The following is a 10,000-nucleotide window of genomic DNA, read 5'->3' on the forward strand; positions in this document are numbered from 1 at the left end:
GAATGATATTACGCTGTAAAAAGAAACTAAGAATTATGACATAATTATGATCATCATTATCAGGCGATTCTTAGGAGAAGTTTATTACCGCCACTTCATAAATTATGATTACACAAAAGCAATAATGTTTTTTCGTAATCTTATACCTCCTACTATTCTATATTTATTTATTTTTAAATAGCGTTTTCTCTATGCATATGTATATTTGTGTTAAAATAACTTAAACATTTGTATTTAATGAAGATTTTTGTTGACTGAAATGTCCAGGTTTGTTTTAAGTATACTTTAACAATAAAATTACTGTTGACTATGATTGTGTATAAACTTTTTCTTTTTAAAATAAGTATGTGTTTATTCTGAACATTTGTTCGTTTTTAAAAAAAATTAAAATTTGAATTAAAAAAAGTTAATAAAAAAAGAATGCAATTCCAATTAAAATCGAATTACTTTTACTTTTTGTAAGTTACTATTTGTTACGTTTTTAATCACATTTAAAAGAAATTTCTTTGAAACTTATATTTTTAAATGTTTTTCTAAAGTTACACACAAAACACATTTACAAAATATTTTCAATGACTGTTTAATAAAGGAACAAATTTTATTTAAATTATTAAGAAGTCTTATATTATTTTTAAATTGTAAAAACATTTGTTTTTTTCAAAAAGTTAAACAAAAATAACGTAGTTTATTTAAAATAGTCATTTTTAATCATTTCATGCTCTGATTTAATTAGTCAAGTTAAAAAAAAAAGAAGTTAAAAACAGTTTTTTGTAAAAATAGACACACAAAAAATAAAGCAACTAAATCACTCGATTGCAACAGAAGATTTAATTTAACTGATTCATGACTTTAAGTAACTTAAAAAATTATCTTCCAAAAGACTTTGAGAAAAACATGCAAAAATAGTTTCAAACATTTGAATTAATCATAAAAAATAAATGCCAACATAAAAAAATATTTTATAACATTATTTATTAATTTTCACTAAATGCCTTTGTTTTAAACAATCACTATAGTTAATTTTATTTAAATTCAATATAACCCTATAATTAACTTTCTAATAAATCTCCGAAAAGCCCCAGCTCATCACAAATATCACTATCAGAATCCGCAAGATGTTCTTGAATATACGCCAGATTCGTCTCAATTTTATCATTTACTTTTCCTGTGTTAAGAATTTTAGCTTGGAAATAATCTGCTCATGTGAAGCACCGAAATCAAGGAAATCTTTTACTTTCGAAATTTCTCCCTTTATTTCTCCTTTTAACTTTCCTTTTTCAAAAGCTTCGTCTACTATTTCTTCGGCCTCTTGCGCATTAACTTTTTGTTTCCAATATAATGCTTGTGTATCACATTTTGCTACTCTCATTATTTCATACCCTTTTTTAATTGTTGTGTTCCTGTTCGGTTCAACCTGATGTTTCGAACAATCAATCAGGAATTCTAGCCATTGATATTTTAATGGGCTTCCCTTACTTATATCCTCATATGTACTACTTTGTTTGAATTTCGGCAATTCATAAAATTTCCAGTGCATCTTGTTACCGGGGTAAACTTCTTCGGTTTGAAGAATTGTAGGTTTTACGTCAAGCTCAAATAACTTTTGATTATTTAGTGCAGTGTTACCGGTAAACACGTTCTCTTTGCATATAACTATAATACAAGTTTCAAGTACTTTTTTATGGTACAATTTGCCTTCTCCATCTTTGACATATCAGCTTTGACATATATTCTTGCTCTCTTGATAAAAAGTAAGCTGTTTTCCGGCCCTGTATTTCAATTGCTATGTTCTATTTAACTTTATTGGTACAGAGGATATGTATGGCACTAGCAATACTAGAACCACCTTTCTTATCGAAAACAACTGAAATTCGTTGTTGTTTAGTTCAAGATCTACAATTTTCTTGCTATATTTGCGTTACCAAAGAGCATTTTAAAAGTTACATTTATAGTCGGATCGGCAAATACTGGTAATTTTTGATCTTCCATTTTATTCTCTTCCAGCTTCTGCTTCCCAGCTTTTGTTTTCGACATATCAAATCAAATGTATTCTGAAATAGATTTTTACATTTCATGAAATATTTAAATATAGTACAAGTACTAATTTTAAGTAAACACCTTGATAAAAAAAACAAAAAACAAAAAAGAAAATAAAAAAATAAAAAACACAAACAAAGAAGAAAAAAAAAAACTTGAACAAAAAAACTTTATGGAATAAATAATTTAATTTAATTTACTATTTTACATCTATCTGAAATATAAGACTTATTTACCTAATTAAAACTTAGCAATAAAAAAGAATTATAAGATTATAATAATAATATACAGTAACAACATAATTAATATAGAAATATAAGTATCAGTAATAATAATAAGCAATAACTCCATTTAGTGGTAATAATAATCCACAAATAATAATAACTCCACTTATACGCAAAAGATTAAAACACACATAAAAATTAGCTTACTTAATAGTTTATTACAATGACGCTGATATCGCTATAAAATGCAACTTGCTAAATATATATCGTGCTCCATTTTCAACCAATGCCAATTTCCAATGGGCTGTTTGGCAGATGATCAAAGAGTAACTCAAAAAAGATAGGATACTAAAGTAACAACATAAATAATATAGTAATTAGGGCTTCTCAAACGGGATCCCGTTTTCCGGAGGTAAAAAACCATCCCGTTATCCCGGGATTTCAATGAAATTTCCCGGGAATCCCGGTAATTTTTTAAAACATATTTTAAACATTTATAAAGATATTAAAAATATTATTACTCAAAATTTAAGTACTAATTACTTCCTTTTCCATTTTGTAAACTTCTATAAAAATTAGGAAGATATATTATAGAGGATAATTAAGCTACCAATATTTTGCAGTTTTGGTTTGTGTGTAAGATAGATAAAATATCATTATTGAATTTGATTTATAAATAGATTTGATGTACTTATTTAAGTTTTATATGTTGTAACATATAAAGATATATGTACATATGTTTATAGTTTGATTTGGTTTGTTTAATAAACAAACCAAATCAACTTATAAATCAAATTCAATAATAATATTTTATCTATCTTTGGTGACTAATCTTATATTATAAATAAAAATTGGTGATCTTATAAATAATTACAATTGCAAGAAATTACAATGAATAAAGGGGTGTCCCTGATATGTTAAATATAAAATAATTACGGACAAGTTACAAATACTTGTACGTGCAAAAAAAGTAACTAGTTACGCATAAAAATTGGGAGTTAAAAAGTAAAGTAATTAGTTACACGAAGAAAGTAGTATGTAAAAAGTGAAATAAGAGAAAAACCGAGTAAGTGACGTTTAAAATATATGTTTAATTACAATTTAATTACAACTAATTTAAAATAATTTATCTACAATCAGCACACTATTTCGGGATTTTTTTTGTAGGTAATATAGTTTTATATTATAGTATATTTTTATTTATTTAATTAATAGGAAAATAAATATACTGCATCATGTCAAGTGGATCTAAGGCATGGCAAAATTTTTCCAAAGAAAAAAACGCAGAATCTGCCACTTGTAATATTAGTCTGGTCGCTACATGTAAAAAAAAAAGAAAAAAACTAAACATTTTGAGTGGATATTTTAATTTTTATATAGACTTGTTCCTTGTAACTTAAGAAAATTAAAAATTTTTATGTGCCACTTGGAAACTGCTTATAACTTTAGTTAGAGACAAAAATAAATGCAACTTATTGAAAAGATTTCAAGTATAAATTATCCGCCATGTTGTTTACAAATCGAATACCGCAAAGCATTGATTTAGTTTTTACAAATTATCAACAGGGGGTTGATAATATGTAAAATTAAATGTTTTAAGTATAATTATTCAAATATATTTAATCAAAATTTCATAAACCTTTTTCAAAAACAAATTTTTTTATAATTATTTTTTAATATTGTATTAAAATAATAAAATAGTTGTAATTTAATGAACCTAAAAAAGAAAATTTGTTCCCGTTATTTGTTTACGTTAAAAATGTTTACTTTTCAAAACCTGTTTACTAAAAAAACGTGTTTTATTAATTTTTATTTATTAATATTAAAGTAAATAATGGCAAGTAGCAAAAAAACACAGCATCTTAATCTAGTTCCTAAAAAAAAATTAAAAATGCTTGCATACTTCATCAAGGAGAAGTTGCCCATAATAATAACAAACTGTGGGGTTTTACTGAAAATGCGCTTGCGAAAGTGAAGAATGCTTGGTAAGTCACAAACTAAATGTCCAACTCAATTTATTTCTTTATATATGCCTAAAACAATGGTACGGAAAAAACAATAAATAGCATGGATTTGATAATAATATTTTTTTTACTATAGTCAAATTCGAAATGACTTTAAAATCATAAACATTCTACCTGATACGTGCCCAACAACTCTCTTGTTCCAGCAAAGATGTTACGATAAGTATGTAAATATAAAAACATTAAACATTCTACAACATCGGAAAAGTAGAGCAGAAAAAGTCAACGAGAATGTAGGCGTGAATAATGTATCCTCATCTAAGCGCAGAATCTCAGCTCGGAAAAGAGATAGATCAGGTAAATTAAAAAACCTTTGGGTGGGAGTTGCAAAGCAAATAATATTACCCTCAGTTTTCACGTTTTTCATTGTTTTATGTACTACTTCAAAGTTAAAATAATTCCCTGGTTTTAGGAAAAATTACTGCGGATGAAGAATGTTGCATTTGCTATTGCAAAAAGACTAATAAAGATAGGAACGGATATGAAACGCTTACAAAATGCATAACGGAAAGTGCAGAAAACGTGTTAAAAGAAAACGCTGTAAATAAAGCTGACAACCCACGACTCATGGCTAGTATATCAGGCACAGAATGGCAAACTATAATTTCTATAGAGTTATATTATCATTGGTTTTGTTATCTTAAATGTACAAGACCCCAAAAAACTCCTTTTATCACAACAGAAGATGCAATTATGCGTTTGCTCTTCGACTATGTGAAAGAACACGTATTAGACAACTTAAAAATTATTCATACAAGTAAGCTATTTGAACTTTACAAAGAAAACTGCACAGATCGAACAAAGATTCCAGATAGAAGGACTTTACAGGATGCTGTAGTTGCAGAATTCGGCGGGTCTGTTCAGTTGTGGTCACCAAAATACGGCTATTCTTTCTTATATAACGATACTATTGAGAAGGGAAAAATCATTGAAGTTTTTTTAAAAATAATTGAGAATCTAGAAAAAAAGAATAATCCAAAACCGACTGAACAGCTTATCGATCATGTTGCAAAAGAGATTCGCAGCGAGGTTTTGTCTATGAAAAAAACATACTTTAAATGGCCTCCTAATGAAGACGAATTACTAAGAGTTAAAACTGAAATTCCACCTCTTCTGCATCAACTTTTTGCAAAAATTCTATTTTGTGCTAGAGTTAGTAAAAGACGAATTGTCAAAATAAACTCACTTTGTGAAGATGTTATTTAAAACGTAACAAACGGCCATCATCGATGCTCTAAACACGTGTTATTAGGGTTAAGTACCAAACAAAAAACTGGATCAAAAGAGTTAGTGAAATGGCTAAGTAAATTAGGACATGGAATTTCCTATGATGAAGTAAATTATTTAGAAACATTTCTGGCACAAAATGCAATGCAAAATCAAATTTTTAAAAGTTTTTGTCCTTCTGTTCTCCAGCCCTCAAAATTTGTGACCTTTGTTTGGGACAACAACGAAATAAATCCTGAAACTTTAAAAGGAACTTCTATGCAGGTCACAAATGGTATTGTCATTCAGTTACAAAATATTGGTCAAGTACACAAAAACGAGGGTAACAAAATAATTTCAAGAAAAAGAGAAAGATCTTTTAAAGCAATTCAGAAAGAGTTGCCTCTGTACGTAAAGCATAATCGAGAAGAACCAGATTACCTACGTCAAACAAACGCGTTATCAAAAGACAGCAAGTTACTGGTAGTTTCAGAGAAGCTGGATTTCTTTTGGACCTTACTATATCATTTTTCTAGTGATATCCTAAGCTGGACTGGGTTTAACTACCTAGTTACACCTAAAAGGATATCAGAAGACACCCACACTATTAGCTATCGTCCTGCTATTAACTCATCGCCTACAAGTTCTGCTCCAGTCCAAAGCTAAAGCCGAGAATCTTGGTCTCTCAGAAACTGACGTTGTAATGGATCAAGCAATATATGCAAAAGCGGTGGAAATCCTGATGAACCCTAGTCATATTGATCTTAAAAGATTTATTGTTCTCCGAATGGGTGCATTTCACACATCTTGTATTTTTCTAGCTGTTATTGGCAAAAGATTTAATGATGCCGGATTACAAGACTGGATAATTGAAGCTGATATAGCCGGTGAGTGGTTTCTTTATCTTTTTAAATTTTATTGACATTATATTACGTAGCAAATATTGCAGCAGATTTTTTTTGACCAAAGAAGGTTGAAGAACTAAAGATATTTTTTATATATTTTTAAGGTAAAAGTTCATTGGAGCGTATTTTGAAGGGAAAGCAATATAACTGTGCCGTTCAAATTTATCAATATCTGTATAATGCACTTACCCAGCTGAGGATAAAACATTTTGAAAGTTGGTTAGTTGAAAACAATCTTTCCTCGTTGAATAACTTCTCTTCCCCACCTGAGTTCATTACTTGTTTAAAGGAGGTAAATAAATTTGCTTAAGTATACTTCATGTCTGTGAATTTAATGATGATATTAAAATTGTACTTTGATTATTTCTAGACGAATTACAACAATTTGAAATCGTTGTTTGATGATGATTTCTTCAAAACTTTAGATGATCACTCAAATGTGTTAAAAGATATTGATATTTCCGGACCAACTTCCGCTTTTTGGTTTTCTTTAATTGAAATGTTAAATATTATTTTTGCTTTTCTCCATTCAACGAAGGTTGGTAACTGGACTCTTCATTTGGAGGCAACACGCCAAATGCTACCGTGGTTTTTTGCATATGATCGTCCGAATTATTCTCGCTTCTTAACTTTCTATTGGACCGAAATGATGCAACTTCCTAAAACTCATCCAAGTATTTATCAACAGTTTATGTAAGCTTGTACTCCAAAATATTTCGTTTGGATTTCAATAAATTTTAGTTTTAAAAATAGTTTCAAATTAAATCTTTATAACTTATTATCTTTTTAAAAACAGGGATGGAAACTTTTCCGTAAGAAGAACGAGCAGTAGGTTTAACAAAGTTCCATCTGACCAATGCATTGAACAAACTATTAATAGTGATCAGAAATGCCAAGGGGGAATAAAAGGTTATAGTACGTCTGAAGGAACCATTCAACGCTGGGTACTTACAAGTCATACTGTTTCAAAATGTATTTCAAATTTGAAAAATGACATGAGAATCACAACCAAAAAACAAACACCAAAAGATCTAAAACCATCAAGAAAAGATTTCAACAATGGATGTGTAGAGAGAGCTTTGATGATAATGACAAATTGGGGTCTTTTTGAGCAAAGAGATTCTTTGGTGAATATTTGTTCTGGAATTGAAGCACCTGATGAGTTAAAATATAATTTATTAAATGCACAATCCATTATTATTTGTTATATCTTGAGTCGTATATATATATATATATATATATATATATATATATATATATATATATATATATATATATATATATATATATATATATATATATATATATATACGCACACACACACACATGCATGCAAAAAACCGAAAATGTGTTCATCCTTGATGTAAATGAAGTCATCAATAAAGAACTTCGACCCTTGTAATATTTTCCCTTTAAAAAATCTGTTCACTAAATTCTTTTTGGTTATTTTATTTTCTTTCACGAAATTTGGAAAAATTATTAGCGTGACGTCATCATTACCAAGTAAGGGCTCAAATTTGACCCTTTAAGCACTTTTAGAATTGCTCGTAAGTTTTTCTCAAGATTTTATTATTTATTATAAGGTTTTCTCAAGAGGTTATGTAATTTTTGACGTAAATATGTATTTTTTAGTTTGATTTTTAAAAAAATATATCAGCATGACATCATCAGTACCAAATAAGGGCCCAAATTGGACCCTTTAAGCACTTTCAGAAAAGCACGTAAAGTTTTTCAACCTTAAACTATTTAAGTAGTTTTTGTAATGTCCACTTCATTTCCAAGAAAAAGTTACACGTAGCGTCCAGACTATATATGTAAAACAACAATAATGTGTAAAGGATTTTCAACAAAAAGGTCTTCTTCGTCATTTAAAAAATCTTCACAAGGAAGTCGAAATTGAAGAATAGAAATGCTCAACCTAAAATTACGTCATTTATAAAAAAGGAATCTATATAAGAAGTTGTTTCAAAATTGGCAGCTGTAGATGGCTTTTCTATTAATGCTATTGCAAAATCTCAATTTATAAGAAAATCTTTATTTGATAAAGGAATGATATTGCCAAAAAACCCTTCACATGTAATGAATTTGGTAAAAAGTCAATACAATCTAGCAAAACAAGGAGTGCTTAAGGAAATCACTATGCAAATTCAAGGTGGCTCAAGATTCTCTATTTCGATGGACAAATACACATCTTTAAAAAATCGTTGCTATTTGAATTTAAATGTGCATTCATTAACTAGGCTATGGAACTTGGCCATAATTCTAATGGTTGGGTCGCTTACAGCTGAAAAAATGATTGATGTGGTTGAAAATAAGTTATCCGAGTTTAATTTATCTACAAAGAAGCATATAATTTCTAGTGTAACTGACGGTGCATTAGTTATGAAAAAATATGGAAGATTAAGCAAGATGGAACATCAACTTTGTTATGCACATGGGCTACATTAAGCAGTTTGTGATGTTCTTTGCAAAAAATCAGTGATTTCAAATTCATCAGGTAGTGAGTGTAATGCATCAGACAGTCAGAATTCTGATAAAATTAATAGTGAAGATGACATGTCTGAAGAAATCGATTTTACATTTTCAGTGGATTTACAGTCAAGCCAAAACAACGATTTATTAAATTTGCGAGACGTTAAGATCACTGACGAATTATTAGGCCACATAAGCATTGCACAAACAACTCAAAAGGTCTGGAGAATTGTAAGAATGTTTCCTATGAATGAAATTTTAAAAAAATACGCAAAAACAACATACAATAAAAAACTCAAGTTAATATCGAATGTAAAGACAAGGTGGAATAGTCTTCTTGCAATGTTGGAGCGATTTATTGCATTAAAAACATGTATATTAAAAGATTTGATAGATTTTAAACACAACAATATTAACAATATTTTGGAAGATGAGTATTTAGTGGTGCAGACTGTAGTAATAGCGTTACAACCAAGTAAATTGGGAATTCAAAGACTTGGCCAACGCAACGCATCCTTACTTGATGCAGAGGGTGTATTAGTGTTTATATTAGATGTTTTGCGCCAAAATAAAGATTGTTTTTCAGCTAAAATGCTCCGTTATGTGCAACAGAGAATTGTTGAAAGACAGAATAAAAATTTAGTTGGCTTGCTAAAATATTTAAATAATCCATCAAATTATAAACACGAATTGGACATAGATTCTGTAAAACTATTGCCTTCCAAATCAGTCCTTCAAGCTACGGCTAAAAAAATATTTCCGAAGCTATTTGTTGAGGATATTAATGGTGGTGGAAATTCCGCTGAAATTGAGGAATTAGAATGCAGTAATGATGGGACTGAAATGTTGTTTATGGCTAAACCGAATTTGAATACAACATCTGAATTAACAGTTGAATCAAATTGGATGCTGCCATTATGAACGTTATTTGAATTGAGAGTCCAGAAGTTGTATTGTATGACGTTAAAAATATTACAAAAGAAATAGAAATTTTTTATGCAACGAAAAAACATACAAATAATTTAGAAAAATTATATGATATCGTGGGGATAGTTAATGCTCTATTAACTATCCCCACGACATCAATCCATTCAGAAAGAGCATTTTTCGGCGGCAGGTCTTTTTGTTACAA

General features: G+C 28.9%; 1 protein-coding gene and 1 long non-coding RNA gene across 3 annotated transcripts in view; one reads left to right on the top strand and one right to left on the bottom strand.

Moving 5' to 3' along the window:
* Positions 1-378: 378 nt before the first annotated feature.
* Positions 379-10,000, top strand: part of LOC136079970 (chitin deacetylase 8-like) — a 20,987-nt gene continuing 11,365 nt past the window's right edge. The window contains exon 1 of the mRNA XM_065796629.1: positions 379-458. The gene's annotated coding sequence lies outside the window, so the exon portion shown is untranslated. The remainder of the gene's footprint in view (positions 459-10,000) is intronic.
* The window catches only part of LOC136080577 (uncharacterized), a 12,309-nt gene continuing 3,168 nt past the window's right edge, over positions 860-10,000 (bottom strand). For both annotated transcript variants that reach the window (XR_010638545.1, XR_010638544.1), the window contains exons 3-4: positions 2,469-2,609; positions 860-2,051 (exon numbers count right to left, since the gene is read on the bottom strand). This is a non-coding gene — a long non-coding RNA (uncharacterized LOC136080577). The remainder of the gene's footprint in view (positions 2,052-2,468; positions 2,610-10,000) is intronic.

The sequence above is a fragment of the Hydra vulgaris genome, chromosome 05, assembly GCF_038396675.1.
Source record: "Hydra vulgaris chromosome 05, alternate assembly HydraT2T_AEP".
Lineage (NCBI taxonomy): Eukaryota > Metazoa > Cnidaria > Hydrozoa > Anthoathecata > Hydridae > Hydra > Hydra vulgaris.